We start from the raw sequence: 23,570 nt of genomic DNA on the forward strand, positions 1-23,570 counted from the left end.
TATTTTTTCTAAACTCATCATCCATGCTTCCTGTTTCTATTATTATATTTTCTCTTTCAATATGTTTTTTCCCTATTCTGATTATTTCTTTTTCTATAAATTTTTTATCTATTCTATTATTTTTTTCTTCATTTTTTTTTAATTTTCTGACTTCAAGTTTCAATATATTTATAACATTTCTTGTTTCTTTTATTTCATTCTTTATTTCTTGTACATCATTTATTAATGTTCTTATTAAGTGTTTTAATTCTTCCATATGTTCACTGATTGACATTTTCTTTTATCGATTTTTTGATTGACAATAATAAAATGTTATATACTCAGCATTTTTACAATCTTTTATCATTTTATCATACTTTTGTTTTATAATTTCAATATTTGTTAGTTCTTTTAATTTTTCATAATACCTTGCTTTTTATTTATACCTTTCTTGTTTTAATTTTAATATTTGTTTTTCTCGAGTTTTAGTTATATTTCCAGGTATTAATAATTCATCTAAGATTTTATTATTTATTAATCTTATTCTTCTTAACTTTCTTTCTAAAATATTTTTAATTTCTTTCATTATATTTTTATGATGATTCAAATATTTCTCTATGGTATAATTCATTTTCAAATGCTTCGATAATTATTTCATATGTACGTCTATCTTTGATAAATCATACAATTAATTTATGTAATATTTGTTCCTTTACTTCTCTAGGTAAATTCCTAGTTACATATAATGATATTATTTTTAATTTATTAAGGATAGGGTTGAAAAATATATAACATCCTTTTTCTTCAATACATTGATAATAATTATTTATTTTTATGATTTTCATAATAATTTTTTTTTAGATTACTATGAAATCTATTTCACTCTGGATTTTTTCTAATATATATATATATATATGCTTATATTCTTCAAATAATATCTTTTTAATTATTTTTTCTTTTAGTTCTAAAGGTAGATTTTTAATTACTCTAAAAATTTATAATACTTCTTTTATGTCTTTACTATATGTTCCAACTATATTATCTTCTTCTATATAGCCTTCTATATTAGAACTATATTTTACCTAATACCTTAGTCTATTTTTATAAGTTTCAATAATTTCTAAAATCATAAACTTTTGAGTCTTTCTTTATCTTTTCAATGATTAATTTTATTTATTTTCAATATCTTTTAGGTAATTTATTTTTATATATTTTCTCATGATCTCTATGGCTCTGATACCAACGGGATGATGCTACTATGAGCGAACAAAAATCTAATAATCTAATATTCTAAAAATTCTTTTATTTTTGTTTTAGTTAATCTATTTGTTATTAAGCGTATATAAAATCTTAAGGTAAGGTTAAAAACTAATTTTTTGTATGCTTGTGGTAATCTATTTTTTATTGGTCTTCTCATAAAGTTTTAAGTAATTCTTCAAAGTCTAGTAATGTCTGAAAATTTATAATATCAACATCTGTTATCATATCTATGTCTGTTCTAAAGGTTATATAATATTTTAAGATATTTTTCTTCCTTTTTTCTAATTTATCTATGATACCTTGTATATTTTTTATGATTATTGATCTTACAATTCCTTTAACAAAATTTTCTATTAAGTTTTCTTTGAAACACTTTAATATTTCTTGTGATGTATATAATTGTTCTTGATATTCTATCTTATCAATTTCTTTTTCAAACTTAATTTCTTTTTTATTTTTAACAACCTTTTTTATATTATATGGTCCTCTCTTATATTTGGGTTTTTTCATTTTATAATTATTCATAAAGATTAATAATTCTTTCAAATTTTTAGAAAAATTACTTGTTAATTTTTTAAGGACATAGATAGAAGATTTTTATTATGAAATAGGTTGTTTTTAATATTTGTTTAAGGGTATTTTAGGTAGTTCCAAATGTTTGGAAAAGTCAATGGCCGTTTTGGAAAATGGCCTCTCTTATTTGGGTCAATTTCATGTATTTTCCCATTTAGGGTGTCTTTGATTGTCAATATTTTTCATGAAAAATAAATTTTTTCCACCCAAATTTCTACTTTTGTGCTGTTCGACTAACATCTTTTTTTATGGAAAATATTTTCCTACTTTTGATCACGTGACCATATTTTTCTCAAAATCAAGGAAAATATTTTCTTTAGAGAGTAAGATTTTATTTTCCAAGGAATTCAATCTCTCTTTCTCTCTCTCATCTATCCACCCATAAGATTGGACAAGTATAATATTATCTTGGTCGAAAATTAAATCAATCAAACCTGTTTAATTGACAATTTTCATGCAATAAGTTCTAGACAATTGAATTACCTATAATTTATTTTTTTTCCATACAAATTTCATGCTTGGCACCCTTAGCATTTATAGAACTCGACTTTCACTTCAACGAAAACATATCACCAGTATGTTTCATAATCTAGTTTTTCTCAAGTTTACATCTCACAAACCAAAATTACACCACAAATAGCAAGGCAAATCAATAGAAATATTCATACAAAATGGAGGATAAAACCTAGCAACTTAATTACTCGTAGCAATAAGAGGACAAGTTCTGTCCACTATAATCTAAATGTGGAACAGAAATAGTCCATAATCAAATTATTCACTAAAAAACACTGGTCCACATTAAATGAAAGATCCTAAACTGTAACCTAGGAGTAACTCAGGGATGGGGAGCAAGAGGGATAATACTTTGGTATCGAGATTGCCAACGTAAACGGTGGCGTCCTGGTTGCGCTCGGCGGAGTGTTGGCCGAGAAGGTTTGCTCCTACACTCGATGCGAGTCGGGTCTGTTGGTCCCAGATATACAATAAACTCGTATTTTCTTAAAGGTTTACTAATCAAAAACGAAGAAACTTAAAAATAGTAAATAAAGAACACCAGATATGTTTTTGCTCCAAAGGAGCTCAGTTGTTCAGTCCAGAAGAACTTAATCACCTGTTGAGCCTCAATCAAGAGTATGCTCAAGATTCACTAAGTTCACAAAGAAATCGTACAAATGTTTGAAGAAATCAGAGATTTCTTCGATCTATCTAGCCTTTTTTCTTATTACAAAATTCATCTCAAATGATCACTCATATCATTACTACTTTCCTTTCTAACAGAAGAAGAAAATACATCTCAAAGATTTGATTTATTTTCAAAGAGAAAAGATCACGAAGAAACAAAACCCTCGTACACACACAGAGAGAGAGAAAAGAGTATTCTAGAAAACCAGTGTAAAAGCCAAGCCAGATGAAAGGCCAAAGGTCAAGTGAAGTAAATGAAAAACACGGTTTCAAAACTAACTTCATCCAATGGTTGAGTGTATGCGACGTGTACGGCACACAATCTTCCATTAAGAGGCGTGAGAAAACGTTTTTCCAAAAAATGCGACATTGTTAAAGGACTGGGCCTCCGACAGTTTAAGTAATAAGGCCCAATAAAGAAATAGTGAGGCAGCCCATTTCTTTAACAATCTCCACCTTGCTGACTATTTCTTTGTTTCAACTAGTGGATTCAAGCTTAACTTGACTTCATTAGCTCTAAGAACCTGTAAAAAAAGAAAAAAATTAAAATTAGTTTAGTTTTCAACAAATGAACTTCTGAATGTCACCTGATCAGTCTTTTAGGTGATGTTCAGAATTTTCAAACAATTTATAAATTTACTAAGTGTCAGAATTTTTGTTCCTAAATTAGAAGGATTAAATTCTGTAGGGATTTTAACAAGACTGATCAAACCCTGTTCAACCATATTTCTTACAAAATGAAATTTTATGTCAACATGCTTTGTTCTGTCATGATAAACCGGATTTTTACTTAAATGAATAACATTTTGATTATCGGTATGAATACTAACGGATTCATTAATAAAACCAATTTCATTTAGCAATCCTCTTAACCAAATACTTTCTTTCACAGCATCACATGCAGCAATGTACTCAGCCTCTGTTGAGGACAATGCAACCAATTTTTGCAATTGAGATTTCCAACTAATGCAACTATTACACAAAGTAAAAATGTAAGAGGATGTTGATCTTCTCCTATCCAGATCACCAGCAAAGTCTGAATCAGTATAACCCTTTAAGATTATACCTTCATTAGTTCTTTTAAACTTTAATCCTAGGTCAATTGAACCTTTCAAGTACCTAAACATCCACTTTATTGCTAACCAGTGTGTTTTCCCAGGATTTCCCATAAAGCTACTTAAAATACTAATTCCATGAGCTAAGTAAGGTCTAGTACAAATCATGAGATACATGATGGATCCTACAACATTAGCATAAGGCACATTCTCCATTCTTTTTAATTCATCATATGATTTAGGTGATTGATCACTAGAGAGTTTAAAATGATTAGCAATAGGTAATGATACAGACTTGCATTTAGTCATAGAAAAATTTTCAAGTATTTTCTTTATATAAGCAGACTGTTTTAAAATAAGAGTACAGCTAGACCTATCTCTTACAATTTCCATGTCAAGAATTCTACTAGTTGGACCTAGATCTTTCATTTCAAATTCAGACTTTAACTTTGTCTTAACAGATTCAATTTCAGATTTATCATGACAAGCAAGTAACATATCATCCACATACAATAATAGCTAAATGGATTCGGGTCTACCTAACCCTTTGAAAAACAAACAGGAGTCATAGTTGCTTTTTTCAAAGCCCAAGGTCTGAACATAAGAGTTGAATTTTATATATCACTGTCTGAGAGCCTGTTTTAGTCCATAAAGAGATTTTTTCAGCAAACAAACATTTCCTGTCTTAGATTCAACTTCATAACCCTCAGGTTGATTCATGTATATAATTTCATCAAGGTCACCATAAAGGAAGGCTGTTTTAACATCAAGTTGTTCCAGTTCCCAATCAAAATGGGTAGTTAAAGCCAATAAAATTCTAATTGAAGTGTATTTGGCAATTGGTGAAAAAATCTCATTAAAGTCTACTCCTTCCTTTTGTGTGAAACCTTTTGCCACTAATCTTGCCTTAAATCTTTTATTTTTTGTTTTAGAGTCTCCTTCTTTAATTTTAAAAATCCATTTGCAGTCATTTACCTTTTTATCTCTGGGTCTGTTGACTAGAACCCATGTTTTATTTTTTATTAGAGAATCAATTTCCTCATTCATGGCTTTCTTCCAAAGCTTAGAATCAAGATAATTTATTGCTTCTTCAAAACTGTTGGGTTCAAAGTTTAAGGAGTTTAAAACAGAAAATAAAGTAGCAAAGTCATCATTTCTAAATCTAGTTGAAGGTATTATATTCCTTCTTTCTCTGTCTCTAGTAAATTGATAATCAGCAAGTGGTGGGCTTATAAATTTAGTCTCAGATCCAGAATCATTTTGATTTAAGTCATTATTTGATTGAGTAGACTCCACCTCAATCAAATCATTTTGATCTTCAATGGTTTCAGATTGATTTTCCACAACAGTTTCCCTCATTAATACAGGTTCTTCAGTTTCTTCAGGTTTTGAGGTTGTGGAACTATTACAGGGAAATATGTCTTCATTGAAGATAACATTTCTGCTAACTATAACCTTGTAGCCATTTTGTTCTTTAACCCACAACCTATAACATTTTGTCTCCTCCCCATATCCTAGAAAAACACATCTTAATGATCTAGGCTCTAATTTTCCTTCATTCTGATGAGAGTATAAACCAAAAACTTTAAGTTTGCTATAGTCTGGCATTGTTCCCGACCACAATTTTTCAAGAATATTGAAATCAATAGCACTAGATGGACTTCTATTTATCAAATAGGTTGCAGTTTTTAAAGTTTCACTCCAAAACAGTCTTGGAAGACCTGAACTGTGAAGCATACACCTGACTCTTTCCAATAGAGTCCTATTAATCCTTTCAACCACACCATTTTGCTGAGGAGTGTAAATCACAGTTCCGTGTCTCAAAATTCCAAATTCTTTACAAAAAGAATTAAATCCAGAATTACAAAACTCAAGTACATTATCTGTTCTTAGTGCTTTGATTTTCTTGTTTATCTGAGTTTCAATCATTAATTTCCAATGTTTGAAATTTTGAAAAGCCTCAGACTTTTGTTTTAAAAGAAATGTCCATATTTTTCTTGAAAAATCATCTACAATTAGTAGATAAAACATGAATCCACTTAGAGTATTTACAGTGGCTGGTCCCCAAAGGTCAGCATGTAAGTAGTCTAAGATGAAGGTTGATTTGTGAAGACCAGTTTTAAAAAGTATTTTAGTTTGTTTTCTAATTATGCAGTCTTCACAAAAATCCAACTTATTGATGTTATCATTTCCAAAATATCCAAGTTTATTCAAAGAGATTAACCCTTTTTCAAAAATGTGGCCAAGCAATCTATGCCAGATTAAGGATTTTGTTAAAGTAGAGTTTAAGGCTGTGGCACTGTGACCTACTAAAGGTTCAGTACAAATGGTATAAATCCCATTTATCTTAGAAGAGGAGATTATATTTTTATTACTGAGGTTTAGGCTGAGAATACCCTTATGTATCACAATGTTATAGTTGTTATCAAGTTCTCCTAAGGAGATTAAGTTTCTTTTGAGTTCAGGGACATATCTAGTATTGGTTAACTCAAGAATACAATTATTTCTGAGCATTAATTTCAACTTTCCAATACCCTTTATTTGACGACTCATGTCATTCCCCATTTGGATCTTCCCACATCAAGTTCAACAAATTCACAAAACCAATCTTTAATGGGGCACATGTGAAATGTACAGCCAGAATCAAGGACCCATTCTTTTGGATCCCTTCTGGTTGTAGTGACAGGGACAACACCTTGAATGTTAGGGTCATGGTTGCAAGCAATTGTTGCAGAGCCATCAGTATTATTATTTCCCTTTAAATCCGATATTTTCTTAAAGCAGTCTTTTATGAGGTGTCCTGTCTTTCCACAGAAATAGCACTTCCTGGCTTGATTCTTATTTTTCAGTTGATTCTTATTTTTGTCTTTAAATTTCTAATTCACATATTTTTCTTTCTTAGAGGAGATAAAATTGCACTGATTTGACTTCTTACCACGAAGGGGTTTTTCTTTAATATGCAAACCCTCACCACCCTTGGAATGATTTGAATCAATTTGTAACTCTAGATCTTTGTTTCCTAACATCCCTATATTTCTCACTTAGAGAACTTAACAGACCAACAACTTGTTGTTGATCAGAAAGTTCTTCATCACAATTGGCTAAATCTTGAGTTAATTTTGTATATTTGTCAATATTATCTTCTAGACTGCTAGAGGGGTCAAACCTAAAGTTATAAAACTGTCTTAAGAGGTAGCACTTATTAGTAATAGTTTTGGTTAAGTGTAGACTTTCCAATTTTGTCCATAATGCCTTAGCAGTAGTACTTTCACCCACCTTTCTAATTACATTATCAGATAAGTGCAGAAAGATGGTACTCCAGGCAATCTCAGTTAACTCTTGTCTCCTATAGGCACTAATTTCAACAGCCCAGGTGCCATCAAGGGTACCTGCACATCTCTGTTTAACCAACAGAGCTCTCATTTTCTGGCGCAAGACCAGTACCATTCCAGGTTTCAACATCAAATTTTTGAGAAGTTGACATATTGACAAAGTATTTTCAAAATTAAAAAACAGTACAGCACACATAGTATATTTACGTATGAGAGTTTAATATGCAGGATTTATGCAGAGACGAGTAAGTGATGACACATATAATATCCAGTATTTAACAGCCTAAGGGGTGGTAATCATTAATTCCACTACTCTCTCAGATTCTGGGATCCTCTTAAGGGATCTGGACAAAGGAAAGTAATGGTAGATTACTTACCTTAATGACTGGTTCCAATTTATTTAGGGTTATAGTAACAAAACGTGAGTGAGGTCTAAAGAAAAATACCAGATTCTGAAAATGTTGATTTCAGAATAAAACGTCAACTAGAAAGTAACAGTAATTGAATCAGAAAGCCAAACCATGCATAAGAACCCTCCGAGTTATCGTGACTCAGTATGAACTCAGCAGTGTGTCAGAGACTCGATATGTACTCAGGTTGAGTCAACTCAACTAGCCAAACTCAGTATGAGTTGAACCAAATATGCAAGAAAAACAACAGATCAAACGAGTCAGTACCCAAAAATAGGAGATAGTTCACTGCCGGATCTTGCAAGATCTACAAGTTTACAAAAAAAACAGATTTTCAAAAATATAAAAACCTTCAAATCTTGCAGATCAACAAAGAAACTTTTCAAATAAACAGAAATATTTTAAAAGTAGTTCTGATACCACTTATTGGTCCAAGATATACAATAAACTCGTATTTTCTTGAAGGTTTACGAATAAAAAACGCAGAAAATTAAAAACAGTAAATAAAGAACACCAGATATGTTTTTGCTCCAAAGGAGCCCGGATGTTCAGTCCAGAAGAACTTAATCACCCGTTGAGCCTCAATCAAGAGTATGCTTAAGATTCACTAAGTTTCACAAAGAAATCATGCAAATGTTTGAAGAAATTAGAGATTTCTTCGATCTATCTAGCCTCTTTTCTTATTACAAAATTCCTCTCAAATGATCACTCAGATCATTACTACTTTCCTTTCTAATAGAAGAAGAAAATACATCACAAATATTTGATTCATTTTCAGAGAGAAAAGATCACGAAGAAACAAAACCCTCGCACAGAGAGAGAGAGAGAGAGAGAAAAGAGTATTCTAGAAAACTAGTGTAAAAGCCAAGCCACACGAAAGGCCAAAGGTCAAGTGAAGTAAATGAAAAATACGATTTCAAAACTAACTTCATCCAATGGTTGTGTGTGTGCCACGTGTACGGCACACACTCTTCCATTAAAAGGCGTGAGAAAATGTTTTTCCAAAAAATGTAACATTGTTAAAGGACTGGGCCTCCGACAATTTAAGTAACAAGGTCCAATAAAGAAATAGTGAGGCAACCCATTTCTTTAACATGGTCATCATTGAAGAGTCCGAAACCACGTAGTAAAACGGACTTGGAGAACTTCTGGGACGCTAAATTTGGACTTCTGGTATTTATGGTTGATGATTATGGTATATTTGTATTTTGAGAGTAAAAAGTGTAAAACGTTTCTTTACGTGAAAGAGTACGGGGTACATGAATAAAAATTCATATACTTTACAATTAAAAAGTATTTTTTTTCAGCTTTAAATTTAAGACAAACACTTTTTTTTTCTTTTTTTTTTTCGTTTTCAGATAAATATCCTTACACATTACAACGATTAATATAAAATAAAATAATAGTAAACATAAATTAATAAAGTAATTGCATTAACTCAACTAATCAACTTACTTGTTCAGAGTATTTATATTAGTCATTTTACTCATATAGTATCGAATGAATCGAGTATACTGTACGGACACACTACTCTATTAAAAAATAAAAAGTGTGAAATGATATTATTATTATTATTAGGAAAAATTGCAGCCGATGTACCAAACCTTTCGTTTATTAGCAGACTTTGACCAAACCTTTCATTTGTGTCACCGTGAGTACCAAACCTTTAAAAAATGTACAGCTCAAGCCCAAATTGACGGTTTCCGTTAGTTTGACCTCAAAAACCGTCAGTTGACCCACAAATTAAAAAAAATCTAATAAGTTAACCAATTAAGGCAAGGGTAAAATTGTAACTTTATAATTTTAATATTAAAAAATTATTAAAAAAGGAAAATAAAAAGCCCATCTCCTCCTTCGATATCTCCCAATCCCCTAACCCCAATTGATCTTATCTCCATCATTTCAATATTATTCATTGTTGTATGCAAGCCTACTTCTGCAACATCAGTAGTGACAATAAAAGGACCATCCTGTGATGTTGCAGCCATGGAAGGAATTACTTCCGAGGTCAAAAGTGGCAACGAAGAAGATGGAAATGAGTATGAATAAATCGATGGGTTTTCATTTTAACAGTATATAGATTTTCTGCTTTAGCTTATTTCGATTCAACTAGTAGTTTCTGGTGAGTTTCAGATTTGGGACAACCTGGTTTTCTATCAGGTTCATGCTCTGGTTTGATTCAGGTTTTTTGTGTTCGATTGTTTCTCTTCTACTTTGAGACGTCCAGCCAAGTTTTAGATGCTTGTGTTTTTTGTGTTCTTGGGGTTTTTGGTGAACCTCTTTTACTGTGTGCTCTTGGTGTTCTTGGGGTTTTCGGTGAACCCCTTTTACTGTATGTTTTTGGGGTTTTCTAGATTGCAGGATATGTGTGTATTGTGTATGTAAAGTTGGCTTGGTTTATGAGAGTGAAGATGCAGCCGTTAGGTGAAGCACAATTTGAGGTGGTGGTGCTGTAGATGGCTTCGACAGGCGAAAAGTCGTTTGTGAGGGGATTGGGGAAGAAGGAGATGGGCGTGGGTGGTTGTGGTTTTGCTTTTTGCTTTTTTAATTTTTGATTTAACAGGAAAAATGTATTATGTCCAGAATGCCCTTACCTTATTTTGGAGAAATTATTAAATTTTTAATTTGTGGGGTCAACTGATGGTTTTTGAGGTCAAACTAACGGAAACTGTCAATTTGGACTTGCGCTGCACATTTTTTAAAGGTTTGGTACTCACGGTGGCACAAATGAAAGGTTTGGACAAAGTCTGCTAATAAACCAAATATTTGATACCTCGACTGCAATTTTCCCTTATTATTATGTTCCTATTTGGTTTAAATAGCATAAGATTTTTAATAGATTCTCATAAAAATTGATGAAATATATAATTATAAATTATAAATCTCATGAAATACATAATTGTTAAAATTTTACTTAAATTTGAAACAAGACCATATACATACAAGTAAAATGCTAAAGAAGTTTTTTTTTTTTAAATAAATAAAATGATAAACAAGTTTTTTTCTCCTATTGATATTCCAAAAAAGAATAATGTTATTTGCAGTCGCTCACTATCGCAATTATCCTATATGCCATACATGTGGTTGTTAATGATTTGATGTATAAACAAATAAAAAGCTATCACATTAATATGTTAAATCACTAATCACCACATTTATGACACGTAAGGCGACTAGAGCTTTCTCTCCCCAAAAAAGGGGGGTCATTTACACAATTTAATTACGAATTATGGTGGTTTTATCCATTTGCGATCCACTCCCGATAAAAGATTTGGAATTGGAAATCCTTTCAAAGTTTCAACACTCGACAATTAACAAAAAGTAAGAAAACAATGACCAATTTCAATCATGAATTGAGTGTCGTCACTGTTGCGACTCTCACATATTATTTTCTCACTGTAAAATAGCGAAAGATGAATTGGCTTCGACAAAATTTTCCTCTACAATGTTACTTTTGGGCTCTGCATGCTTGATCGGTGGGAACGTTTCCTTTTTAGTATCCTTCATTTTCACTCACTTGTCGTCTTCATAGTTTTAACATTTTAGGAGTCCTCAGACCTGTTAAACAATTAATCATACGTTTAGTATGTTGGGAATCTCCTTAATCATACACAACTAAAAATAAATCAGATTTCAATCCTCATCAAGAATCTGTTTTGTATTTAGGTAGAAATTGTGATAAAAATTATAAAGTTTACGAAAAATAGCAAATTCCTTTGCTTTTCTTTATTTCAAGCAACCTTGATCTCCCATCCACAACTGTCAAATTGTCCAGCTTCCAATGAAATTCCATATAGAGAGCAAGATTGTAGGAAACTAAGGTTCTTTTCCTTACTGTGCTAGCAAGAATGAATTCTCTATAAATTGAAAATCTCAGTCACTTATTTATATAAGCCCAAACGGGTTTCGTCTGACCCTGTCCAAAATTTAATTAACTCAATTAATTAAATTCGATAGGTCAATTAATTAATCAAATTAATTAATTCAGGTCTATAAATAAGCAACTCAATTAATTAATTTATCTAACACTTGTTAAATTAATCAACTAACAAATCACAATCTTTCAGTTCTCCTTTTGTGCGCGACTCATTAGATTTTTGATCACGATACCTAACGGTGTGAATTATTATTTTGATCTAATTAAAATCGATAAATTAAAACACCATTTTATTTATCGCCAACTCACATTCGTCATCCTAAATTGACATCTAATAATGTGTCATTGTAATATATGTGACAAAAAATGTCATGTAATATGACAAAATCAAACTGTTCGTTTACCTTGAAACTATAATTCTTTCGTCAATATGATCCGATTAGTTACGAAATATGGAAGTGTATCAATCTCGATTATCGATCGTATTTTTCATTTCGCTATTAAGTTTATATAAGTCGAAAACTCATTTTCGAGTTTTGATTACACCTTGGTCAAAAATTTCGTTATCGACTTAATTGAATGAAATGCATATCATAATTTTTTACTATCTAAAAGTGACAAATCCTTTATTGGTAATTCACAACCTTCATACAATTCTTGACATACCCAAATGATGTCGTATTAGCAGCACTTGGTAGAGTAATATCCAATACCGTCAAAGCATGACTGTCTCATATAAGGCACTATGACAACCTCAAGTCAAAAGACCAATTCCATTATCCAATGTTAGAAATTAACCACTGACACTCAAATAGTTATCCATGTGAAATATCTTAGCGGGTTTCTAATATTTTGTTCTATAACAAAACATTCACGTGTTTATTCAAGTGTCACCACACTTTAATTTGTGAGATCGGTTGCTTACTTCACAAATAATAAATGCCACACGTGATGGTTTATCCGTAATAACGATATTCGTATCTCGTCATTACTTACGACCACGAATGATTTAAAATTCAATCATATGTATTTTGTATCTCACAATCACAACTCCTTCTGATTCACGAATTATTAAGATTTGAATTTACGGACTTCATTATTTAATTCAATTGAATATTCATTAATTAAATAATAGATCTGCCATAAATCACATCAATTATATATTAAGGTTTTGTTTGACGCCCATTATTTAAAAAATTAAAGAGTTTTAAATAGCATTTTTTGAAAATGCGTTGTTAAAAAGTAATGAAACTTTATTAGTTTTTGTGTAGAATATTTTATTATGTGAACGTATGGTGGAGAATGATACTGTAACAAATAATTTAAATTTTTAGAGGTCGTTAAACAAAGGCTAAAAGTGTTTATGTCTAAAATTGATTGGACCTAGGGCATAACAGTATTGATTTGGAAATGAAATTCTCAAAAAATCGATTTTATTTGGAGTTATTATACCAAATGCGGCTTTAAGGGGTTTTGAATCCTTAACATTAGCAGACATTCTGGTGGTTGTGTCGATGTGGTTTGTTTGCTATAATGGGGTTCGACATGCTTCTGTACTGTACAAAAAGTACGCAGTTCTTTTATTGTGATTTTGAAAAATGGTTGTTTGATATTTGTTAATTATAAAATCCTGTTTATTATGTTGGAATAGGAACTGAAAGTGCTTTGTATCTAGAATTAGGGTAGATTTATGGAGCCAAAAAAAAAAAAAAAAAAAAAAAAAAAAAAAGCCTCTGATCAGGCTTGCAAACGAACTTGAAGGTCGAGATTGCTAATATTTCTTTGTTTTTCATGTAGTGGTCCTTATACAATTATAAACAAAATAAAAGAAATTGTTGGATTCTTTGGCGAATCCAGTTATGTGGATTTGTTGACATAACAAAGTTGCTCAGAAAATGGAAGGTTAGAACTTATATTCATGCCCATTTCTTCGTATCAGTTTGCCTTTCAGCATTGATATTGCTTATCAATAATTATGATAAAATTTTCGGATTCCCAGTGATATTAAAATTATGTATTCACGAATGCATATCAAATGGATTTTCAATTCAATCCTCAGATGGTTTTGGATTTGAAACTAATAATCATGAAAATCTCTGCAAAAGAAACACAAACTTGTATCCAGAAAGCTCGATCTTTTTATGACTGGTTACTCTTGAGGTGGCAACTGCTGGTTCTGAAATTCTTTTTTCAGTCAATAATGTGTAAAGGAATGAAGAACTTGAATTTGGGGTTTACTTTGTGTAGAGAGCTTATGATATGGACCCAAACAGTTGGAATTCTAAAGGGATTGTGAGAGGTTCTTTTAGAAACCTTGGGCAATTATATTTCAAGAATTTCTCCTTTCATTTATTTCACAATATGGGATGTAGGAGCAGGAGATAACATTAATTTACAGGATGATGTTGAAATTGGATTGAATTCTTTTGCTTCTTTTACCAAATTGTAGAATCTTTCATTGTTCAAAAATGTTCACAATTACTGTGTCCAAAATCGAACTATATGTTGGAATTTTAATTTCGTCGCAATTTACAGGATAGTGAAATTCCATAGTCGTCTGTTTTCTTGGCTATCGTTGAGAACTTGTATTGAAACCTTCACGATATAACAAAATATTGTGGTTGTTAGATTTCTTGGGTATCTTTTCTTACAAGTCGTACTTCCACACTTTTATCAATATGTCTATTGCCCCTATCTATGATCCTTTCAGTTTCGTTCTGAAATCCTGTATTCCTTGCAGAATTTAAGTGTTTCTTTGGCTGATTTACTATAGAAAAATAGTACTTGTTACTTGGTCCAAAGGAGAGCCAAAATTTTCGTCCCCTTCATGGTGTTTGATGTATAGAAAGATTCATCATCTGTCTTTTTTTTTTTTTTTTTTTTTTTTTTTTTTTTTTTTTTTTTTTTTTTTTTTCTTTTTTACGTTTTGATCATATTTGTTCTATGTGTCAAGTTTTGCACATCAGCTGTGCACCTTTTCTCATTTCATTGTTAGTGTTTCTCTTTGTGGAAACGATTTCTAGTTTTCTACCATTACCACTATTTAATCGACACGTGTCTCACGTAGTGATACACATGTCAATTGAATAGTGGCAATGAATAATGTAACTGTTCATGTAATAGTTCTGTATATTTAATTGATATGTGTGTTTCACGTAATAATTTTTCCTTTTTTATAGTGCATAATGTAAATTTTTAGATGAGACATTTTGCTGACTTATAAGGTGCTAAATTTGTTGGCCTATGGCATAGAAGTCGACATCATACTATTGGCCTTTAATCTGCATCTTCTCAGCCCAAGGGCCGGCCTCTTAGGTATCAATGGGACAATCTCCATGTGCCGCGGCGATAAAAAAATTCTGGAATAGACCGACTCAGACAGGACCAGGGTTTGGAAAAAATATCGACATGTTTAGGTTTACTTTTCGGGCCGGGGGGGGGGGGGGGGGGTTGGGGTTGGTGTTTAAAAATTGATGAAGTGACCCTTTTGAGCCAGCGGGTGACTAAATAGTGGAACCCCATTTTCCTGCCCAACATGATGAAGAGCATGATATTATGTAAAGCAATGTCATTCCAAGTAAATGGAAGCAATAATTCTTGACTTCATGATGTGAAATTGCATGCCGCATATGTGGTTGTACATTCGTTTTGGGTTGAAATTGAAATTTCGATTGGAGTGTGAGTTCCGAGAAAGATGTGTATAAAATCAATTCTTGTTCGTAACCATTCAAAGCTCTCATTTATGCATGAGAACCAAAAAAATATCTGTTTTACTTTTATTAAAGTGGTGGAACTCTATTAGACCACTCGACTGTTGAATTGACTCGAACTTTATGAGTTCCTTTCTCTTATGAATTGAAATTAAATATCAAGTGTTTTACATACTTTCAAAATTGTTCTCTTTTTTCTTCTCTTAATTCATTGTCGATTCATCCTATTTCATCAAGTTCGGAACGTGATGGGTTTCGAAATGATGAATTGGATATGGACAATTTCAATAAGATTTCAATCTTAAACAAAAATTTCTCTTTTTTTTTTTTTTTTATCTTATCTATTCGATGAATTGGAACTGGCAAGGATATATGTTTTTGACATGCTACTCACCGAGAAATTACCTCTTGTTGCTTTTCAATAGAGAGTTGATTAATCTTTAATGCTCACGGCTTACTCAATAGAACTGTATTAGCAAACGTGAACGTGACATGTTGGACTAACCCAAGACTACTTTCTTTGTTGGCAACAGAAGATGCATAGGGTGCAGTATTACTATCAAGTTCGTATTAGGGTTATCAACAATGAAATCAATGGCTCACAATTAATTTCAATGAATTTAAATTAATATAACAAGAAAATCAAGAATACATGCAAAGGACATCGTTACGTCCTTTTAATCAATATCTTTCCTTAACCATAAAAAATATCTTCCTTTTTAAGGAAGATTTATTCCTAAATTAACTCTTTTTTACAACAAGAGAGTAAGAATTATACATATTTTAACGTGCCAAATTAAGATTGGTGAATTCGTTAATGAATTATAAGTAGAAGTTTGACTTTTAATCCCTTTATAAACACGTGATCAACAGCTCCAATGTTCATTTCTTAAACCCCTTATCTTACCCATCGTTTTCTTTAGTGGTTTTCCTTACTTTTGTTATGAATCTCCGTTTGGCACAAAAAAGGGGTAATTTTTAATTTGGCCAAGTCAAGAAGCCAATTTTTCACTTTAAACAAAAAATTTTGTCAATCATCAAAATGGCCTTTTATTGAGTATAAGACAAAAATGTTATAAAGTAGTTTATATAATTACTAAGATAAAATTTTGTTTCAAAAGATAAAAATACCCTTAAGTTACAAATTAAAAAATCAAACACTTTTCACTTTATATTTAATTATTTATTTTAAACAATTACTCAAATTAAAAAAATTAATATTTAATTTACTTTCTTGTTTAAATATTTCATTAATTAATTATCTTAATCGGTTATGTATATTATTTATTTAATATTTAATTTCTTTATTTATTTATTTATTTAATCACTTGCTTAAATAACAAAATTAATATTTAATTTGATTTCTCATTTAAATATTTTATTAATTTATTATCTTAATTGATTATGTATATTTAATAAATTATTTAATTATTTATTTTAAACACTTATTCAAATAAAAAATTAATATTTAATTTGGTTTCTCTTTTAAATATTTCATTAATTAATTATCTTAATTGGCCCTTATTTAATTATTTATTTTAAACACCTACTCAAATAAAAAATTTTAATATTTAATTTGGTTTCTTGTTTAAATATTTCTCTATTAATTATCTTAATTGGTTATGTATATTATTTATTTCATATTTATTACTTTATTCAAATGATCACTTATTTAAATAAAAAATTAATATTTATTTTAATGTCTTATTTAAATATTTCTTTAATTAATTGTCTTAATTAGTTATGTATGTTATTTATTTATTGTTTAATTACTTTGTTTAATTATTTATTTAATCAATTAATTAAATAAAAAATTAATATTTAGTTTAATTTCTTATTTAGATATTTCATTAATTAATTATCTTAATTGGTTATGTATTTTATGTATTTAAAATTTAATTACTTTATTTAATCACTTATTTAAATAAAAGAATTAGTATTTATTTTAATTTCTTATTTAAATATTTCATTAATTAATTATCTTAGTTAATTATTTATATTCTTTATTTAATATTTAATTACTTTGTTTATTTATTTATTTAATTGCTCAATTAAATAAAAATTTTATATTTAATTTAATTTCTTATTTAGATATTTCATTTATAAATTATCTTAATTAATTGTGTATATTATGTATTTAATATTCCATTACCTTATTTAATTATTATTTTAATCACTTATTTGAATAAAAAATTAATTTTTAAATATTTCAGTAATTAACTATCTTAATTATGAATATTATTAGTCATTAATATTTAATTTATTTATTTTAATTGCTTGTTTAAATAAAAACATTATACCATAATGTACAAGTACCATAATATTATTGGAGAGTTGAAAAACAGTTTTTTCGATCCTCTACTCATAAAATTTCACATATACATTATAGGCATCTTTATAAATTAGTATATGTAGAATAATCCAATATTGAATTTGATTTCTCGTTTAAATATTTCTTTATTAATTATTTTAATTGGTTATGTATGTTTAATTACTTTATTCAATTATTTATTTTAAAACCTATTCAAATAAAAATTAATATTAAATTTAATTTCTTCTTTAAATATTTCATTAATTAATTATCTTAATTGGTTATGTATATTGTTTATTTAATATTTCTTTACTTTAATTATTTATTTATTTAATCACTTATTCGAATACAAAATTAATACTAAATTTAATTTATTCTTTAAATATCTCATTAATTAATTATCTTAATTGGTTATATATTATTTAATATTTAATTAGAACATAAATCACATGATGTAGGAGAATATCTAATAGAGATGGAAGTCGAATATTAGGCACGATCACATTTTCAAGACATCGAACATTATTCAAGAATGTCGAAAATATATTTCTTCTGCTAAATGAAGTCGAATGGGAAGTTTTCGATTATAGTATGTTAATCTCTACCCAACGGATGTGTAATATCTATTTAAATCGTATGTATTCTCTATTTATAGTATATTGTTGTTTTCCTCAATTTTCTCTATTTATAATATGTTATTGATTACATGAAAATTGACCCGACGAATATGTAATATCTACTTAAATTGTATGTACTCTCTATTTATAATATGTCACTGATTTCCTCAATTTTCTTTATTTATAATGTGTTATATATGTAATTAAGAGTAATTAGTTATTTATTATACAATTACATAAAAATTAAAATATTATAAACGTTTTAAAAAACTGCTTACGTTTTAAATTATTACAACTATGGATCACAAAAAAAAAAAAAACTTACATTTTAATGTGTGTTTGGTTTATCAGCTCTACGTCACGTCTGATGCTAAAAATTCAATATACTTCAATTTGATCCGAATCTGATCCGAATCCAACGAAATTAATGAGAGATGGATTTAGGGTTTTAATCCGATAACCCAATCGAGATTCGAATCCGATAATCTATTAACTAAATAAATCAAATATGGATATAGATCGATCCGATATCACTAGGTATTATAAACGTTTTAAAAAACTGCTTACGTTTTAAATTATTACAACTATGGATCACAAAAAAAAAACTTACATTTTAATGTGTGTTTGGTTTATCAGCTCTACGTCACGTCTGATGCTAAAAATTCAATATACTTCAATTTGATCCGAATCTGATCCGAATCCAACGAAATTAATGAGAGATGGATTTAGGGTTTTAATCCGATAACCCAATCGAGATTCGAATCCGATAATCTATTAACTAAATAAATCAAATATGGATATAGATCGATCCGATATCACTAACATATTCCAAAAGGAGTCTTCTTTAAAAATGAGTTAAAGGATTAGATAAAAAAAGAAAAAATATATATATTTATGTGTGTGTGTGTGTGTGTGATTTGGGCCTTCTATTATAATAAGTGAGCTCATCAAGATAGTTCAAATATTTTTTAAAATAATTAATTAATTAAAATCTTGTTGGGGGCTATGATTTTTAATGAAAAAATAAATGAAATCTTTATTTTTTTGATTTTTTCAATTTCGGATCTAATTTCTGATAACATAGTTAATCAGATATGAATTTAACATTCAAATATCCGTTGGATTATTGGATTGGATCAAATAGGATAATTATTCTTAACAGATTGAAAAAATTATATATATATGTGTGTGTGTGTGTGTGTGTGTGTGTGTGATTTGGGCATTCTATTATAATAAGTGAGCCCATCAAGATAGTTCAAATATTTTTTAAAATAATTAATTAATTAAAATCTTGTTGGGGGCTATGATTTTTAATGAAAAAATAAATGAAATCTTTATTTTTTTGATTTTGTCAATTTCGGATCTAATTTCTGATAACATAGTTAATCAGATATGAATTTAACATTCAAATATCCGTTGGATTATTGGATCAGATCAAATAGGATAATTATTCTTGACAGATCGAATCAAATTTGAGTAGATCCGATCCATATATCCGATCCATTTATAACCCTAACTTCAATGCAAAGATTCCACAATCGCCCTGGTTCGAATTCACAAAAGAGGTTGGGCAATGTACCGTCAACAGATGTTCTCTTCTTTGCATCGATGGTGTACTGAGAAACAATGTGTTGTGATAGCAATCTAGTCCTCTTGTTAACCATTTGTTTTGGCACACCAATAACATATTTCTTACAGAATGTCACTTTCATCGTCTTCTCTGGCATAATTATCACATTATCCAAACTCGCGACATTATCTGTCAAGTTGGGGGGTCATTTCCGGCATAGTTATGTATATTATTTATTTTGAAGTATACTTTAACCATCCAATATTCATGTCTTAGTGTCAATAAGGTGTTTAAAATTATTTAGGATTCTACACCGTCGACGGATGTTCTCTTCTTTGTTTCGATGGTGTACGGAGAAACAATGTGTTGTGATAGCAATCTAGTCCTCTTGTTAACCATTTGTTTTGGCACATCAATAACATATTTCTTACAGAATGTCACTTTCATCGTCTTCTCTGGCATAATTATCACATTATCCAAACTCGCGACATTATCTGTCAAGTTAGGGGGTCATTTCCGGCATAGTTATGTATATTATTTATTTAATATTTAATTATTTATTTAATCACTTAATTAAATAAAAATATAATATTTAATTTAATTTCTTATTTAGATATTTTATTTATAAATTATCTTATTTGGTTGTGTATATTATGTATGTAATATTTCATTACTTTATTTAAATAAATTTTACAATATATACAATTATTTCTTAAATAAAAAAATATATACAATTATTTCATAAATATAATTATTACAATTATTTCATCCCCTCCACCAACACTTCTCCCATCCCCACTGACATCCATAACGATTTTAACGAAACATCTGTGTACATCCCTACTCATTCACCCCTACCCTCCTAGTCACCATCTTCGCCACCCTCTCTGTCACTGTCTGGGACCCTATCGCATGCCGACTGTATCTTCTCGAATTGACTCTGACCCTCCTCCTCGATCAACGGTGTCAGCTCAATGAGCACTTCAAGTTGACAAATTAACATTTCATCGAGTTAATAACCAGACATCAAGTTTTTGAAATGACGTACAAAATAAATCACAAATGAATAATATGTATCTCAGGATCGTTCAGAAAAGCTGATAACTGTCAGCTTTGTCCCCATGGATAATTGTTGAATGTGTCAATGTCATCAACAACCTCTAAATGAAAGACGTCTATCGACGTCTTCTTGTGATGATACCTCAAATATGCTCTCTAATATAAACATCATCCTCAACTTCAACTTTTCAAACATATCGTCGCATTCTTTGAATGCATCTCCTAATTGTGCCAGAATTACCGTAATAAGTAGGATTGGTGTAACAGGTCTGCGTGCTCCTCATCCAACAAATCTAGGAGTAATGCGAAGCTGGTTAAGTTATAGTTAGACGTAACTTTGTCCGGAATCTGTCTCATAGAGGCGTCCAAATGGTAATCCATCTTGTAAAATTTAAAATATTTATATTTCTTTGTTATTTATGTCAATTAATTATTTTTATTGCTTAATTAACATTTAAGTTACTTGTTTATTGAATTTATTTCAATTAGTCATTTATTATCATTTAAATAATCATTTAATTATTTATCATTTAAATAATCATTCAATTATTATTCAAATGTTCATTATTTATTTTTGTGCATTTCAATTAATTATTTATTTCAATTTTTTTCATTTATTTGTTTCAATTGTTCATTTAAATTATTTGATTTAATTATTTATATTGATTGAATATTTAAATTATTTATTGAACAAGTAAACGTAAATATTTAATTTTTATTTTAAATGTTATAAATTTATTTCAATTAAAATTTAATTACATATTTTGATTATTAACATTTATTCATTATTTACACTTTTTATTTATCATTTAAATAATCATTTAATTATTATTTAAATGTTCATTATTTATTTTGTGCATTGCAATTAATTCTTTATTCCAATTGTTTTTCATTTATTTGTTTATATTGTTCATTTAAATTATATAATTTAATTATTTATATTGATTGATTATTTAAATTATTCATTGAACAAGTAAACGTAAATATTTAATTATTTATTTTAAATGTTAGAAATTTATTTCAATTAAACTTTAATTACATATTTTGATTATTAACATTTATTCATTATTTACATTTTTCATTTTTCATTTAATTATTATTTAAATGTTCATTATTTATTTTTGTGCATTTAAATTAATTATTTATTCAAATTATTTTTCATTTATTTGGTTCAATTGTTCATTTAAATTATTTTATTTAATTATTTATGTTGATTGATTATTTAAATTATTTATTGAAAAAGTAAACGAAAATATTTATTTATTTATTTTAGATGTTAGAAATCTATTTCAATTAAATTTTAATTACATATTTTGATTATTAACATTTTTCATTTATCATTTAAATAATCATTTAATTATTATTTAAATGTTCATTATTTATTTTTGTACATTTAAATTAATTATTTATTCAAATTGTTTTTCATTTATTTGTTTCAATTGTTCATTTAAATTATTTTATTTAATTATTTATGTTGATTGATTATTTAAATTATTTATTGAATAAGTAAACGTAAATATTTAATTATTTATTTTAAATGTTAGAAATTTATTTCAATTAAATTTTAATTACATATTTTGATTATTAACATATATTCATTATTTACATTTTTCATTTATCATTTAAATAATCATTTAATTATTATTTAAATGTTCATTATTTATTTTTGTGCATTTAAATTAATTATTTATTCAAATTATTTTTCATTTATTTGTTTCAATTGTTCATTTAAATTATTTTATTTAATTATTTATGTTGATTGATTATTTAAATTATTTATTGAACAAGTAAACGTAAATATTTAATTATTTATTTTAAATGTTAGAAATTTTTTTCAATTAAATTTTAATTACATATTTTGATTATTAACATTTATTCATTATTTATGTTTTTTATTTATCATTTAAATAATCATTTAATTATTATTTAAATGTTCATTATTTATTTTATGCATTTAAATTAATTATTTATTTCAATTGTTTTTCATTTATTTGTTTCAATTGTTCATTTAAATTATTTTATTTAATTATTTATGTTGATTGATTATTTAAATTATTTATTGAATAAGTAAACGTAAATATTTAATTATTTATTTTAAATGTTAGAAATTTATTTCAATTAAATTTTAATTACATATTTTGATTATTAACATATATTCATTATTTACATTTTTCATTTATCATTTAAATAATCATTTAATTATTATTTAAATGTTCATTATTTATTTTTGTGCATTTAAATTAATTATTTATTCAAATTGTTTTTCATTTATTTGTTTCAATTGTTCATTTAAATTATTTTATTTAATTATTTATGTTGATTGATTATTTAAATTATTTATTGAACAAGTAAACGTAAATATTTAATTATTTATTTTAAATGTTAGAAATTTTTTTCAATTAAATTTTAATTACATATTTTGATTATTAACATTTATTCATTATTTATGTTTTTTATTTATCATTTAAATAATCATTTAATTATTATTTAAATGTTCATTATTTATTTTATGCATTTAAATTAATTATTTATTTCAATTGTTTTTCATTTATTTGTTTCAATTGTTCATTAAAATTATTTAATTTAATTATTTATATTGATAGATTATTTAAATTATTTATTGAACAAGTAAATG

General features: G+C 27.9%; 1 pseudogene; it reads left to right on the top strand.

Annotated features, from left to right (window-relative positions):
- Positions 1-11,204: 11,204 nt before the first annotated feature.
- On the top strand, positions 11,205-13,257 carry LOC111379173 (annotated as a pseudogene).
- The last annotated feature ends 10,313 nt before the right edge of the window (positions 13,258-23,570 follow it).

Source organism: Olea europaea, unplaced genomic scaffold (genome assembly GCF_002742605.1).
Source record: "Olea europaea var. sylvestris unplaced genomic scaffold, O_europaea_v1 scaffold1941, whole genome shotgun sequence".
NCBI classification, from domain to species: domain Eukaryota; kingdom Viridiplantae; phylum Streptophyta; class Magnoliopsida; order Lamiales; family Oleaceae; genus Olea; species Olea europaea.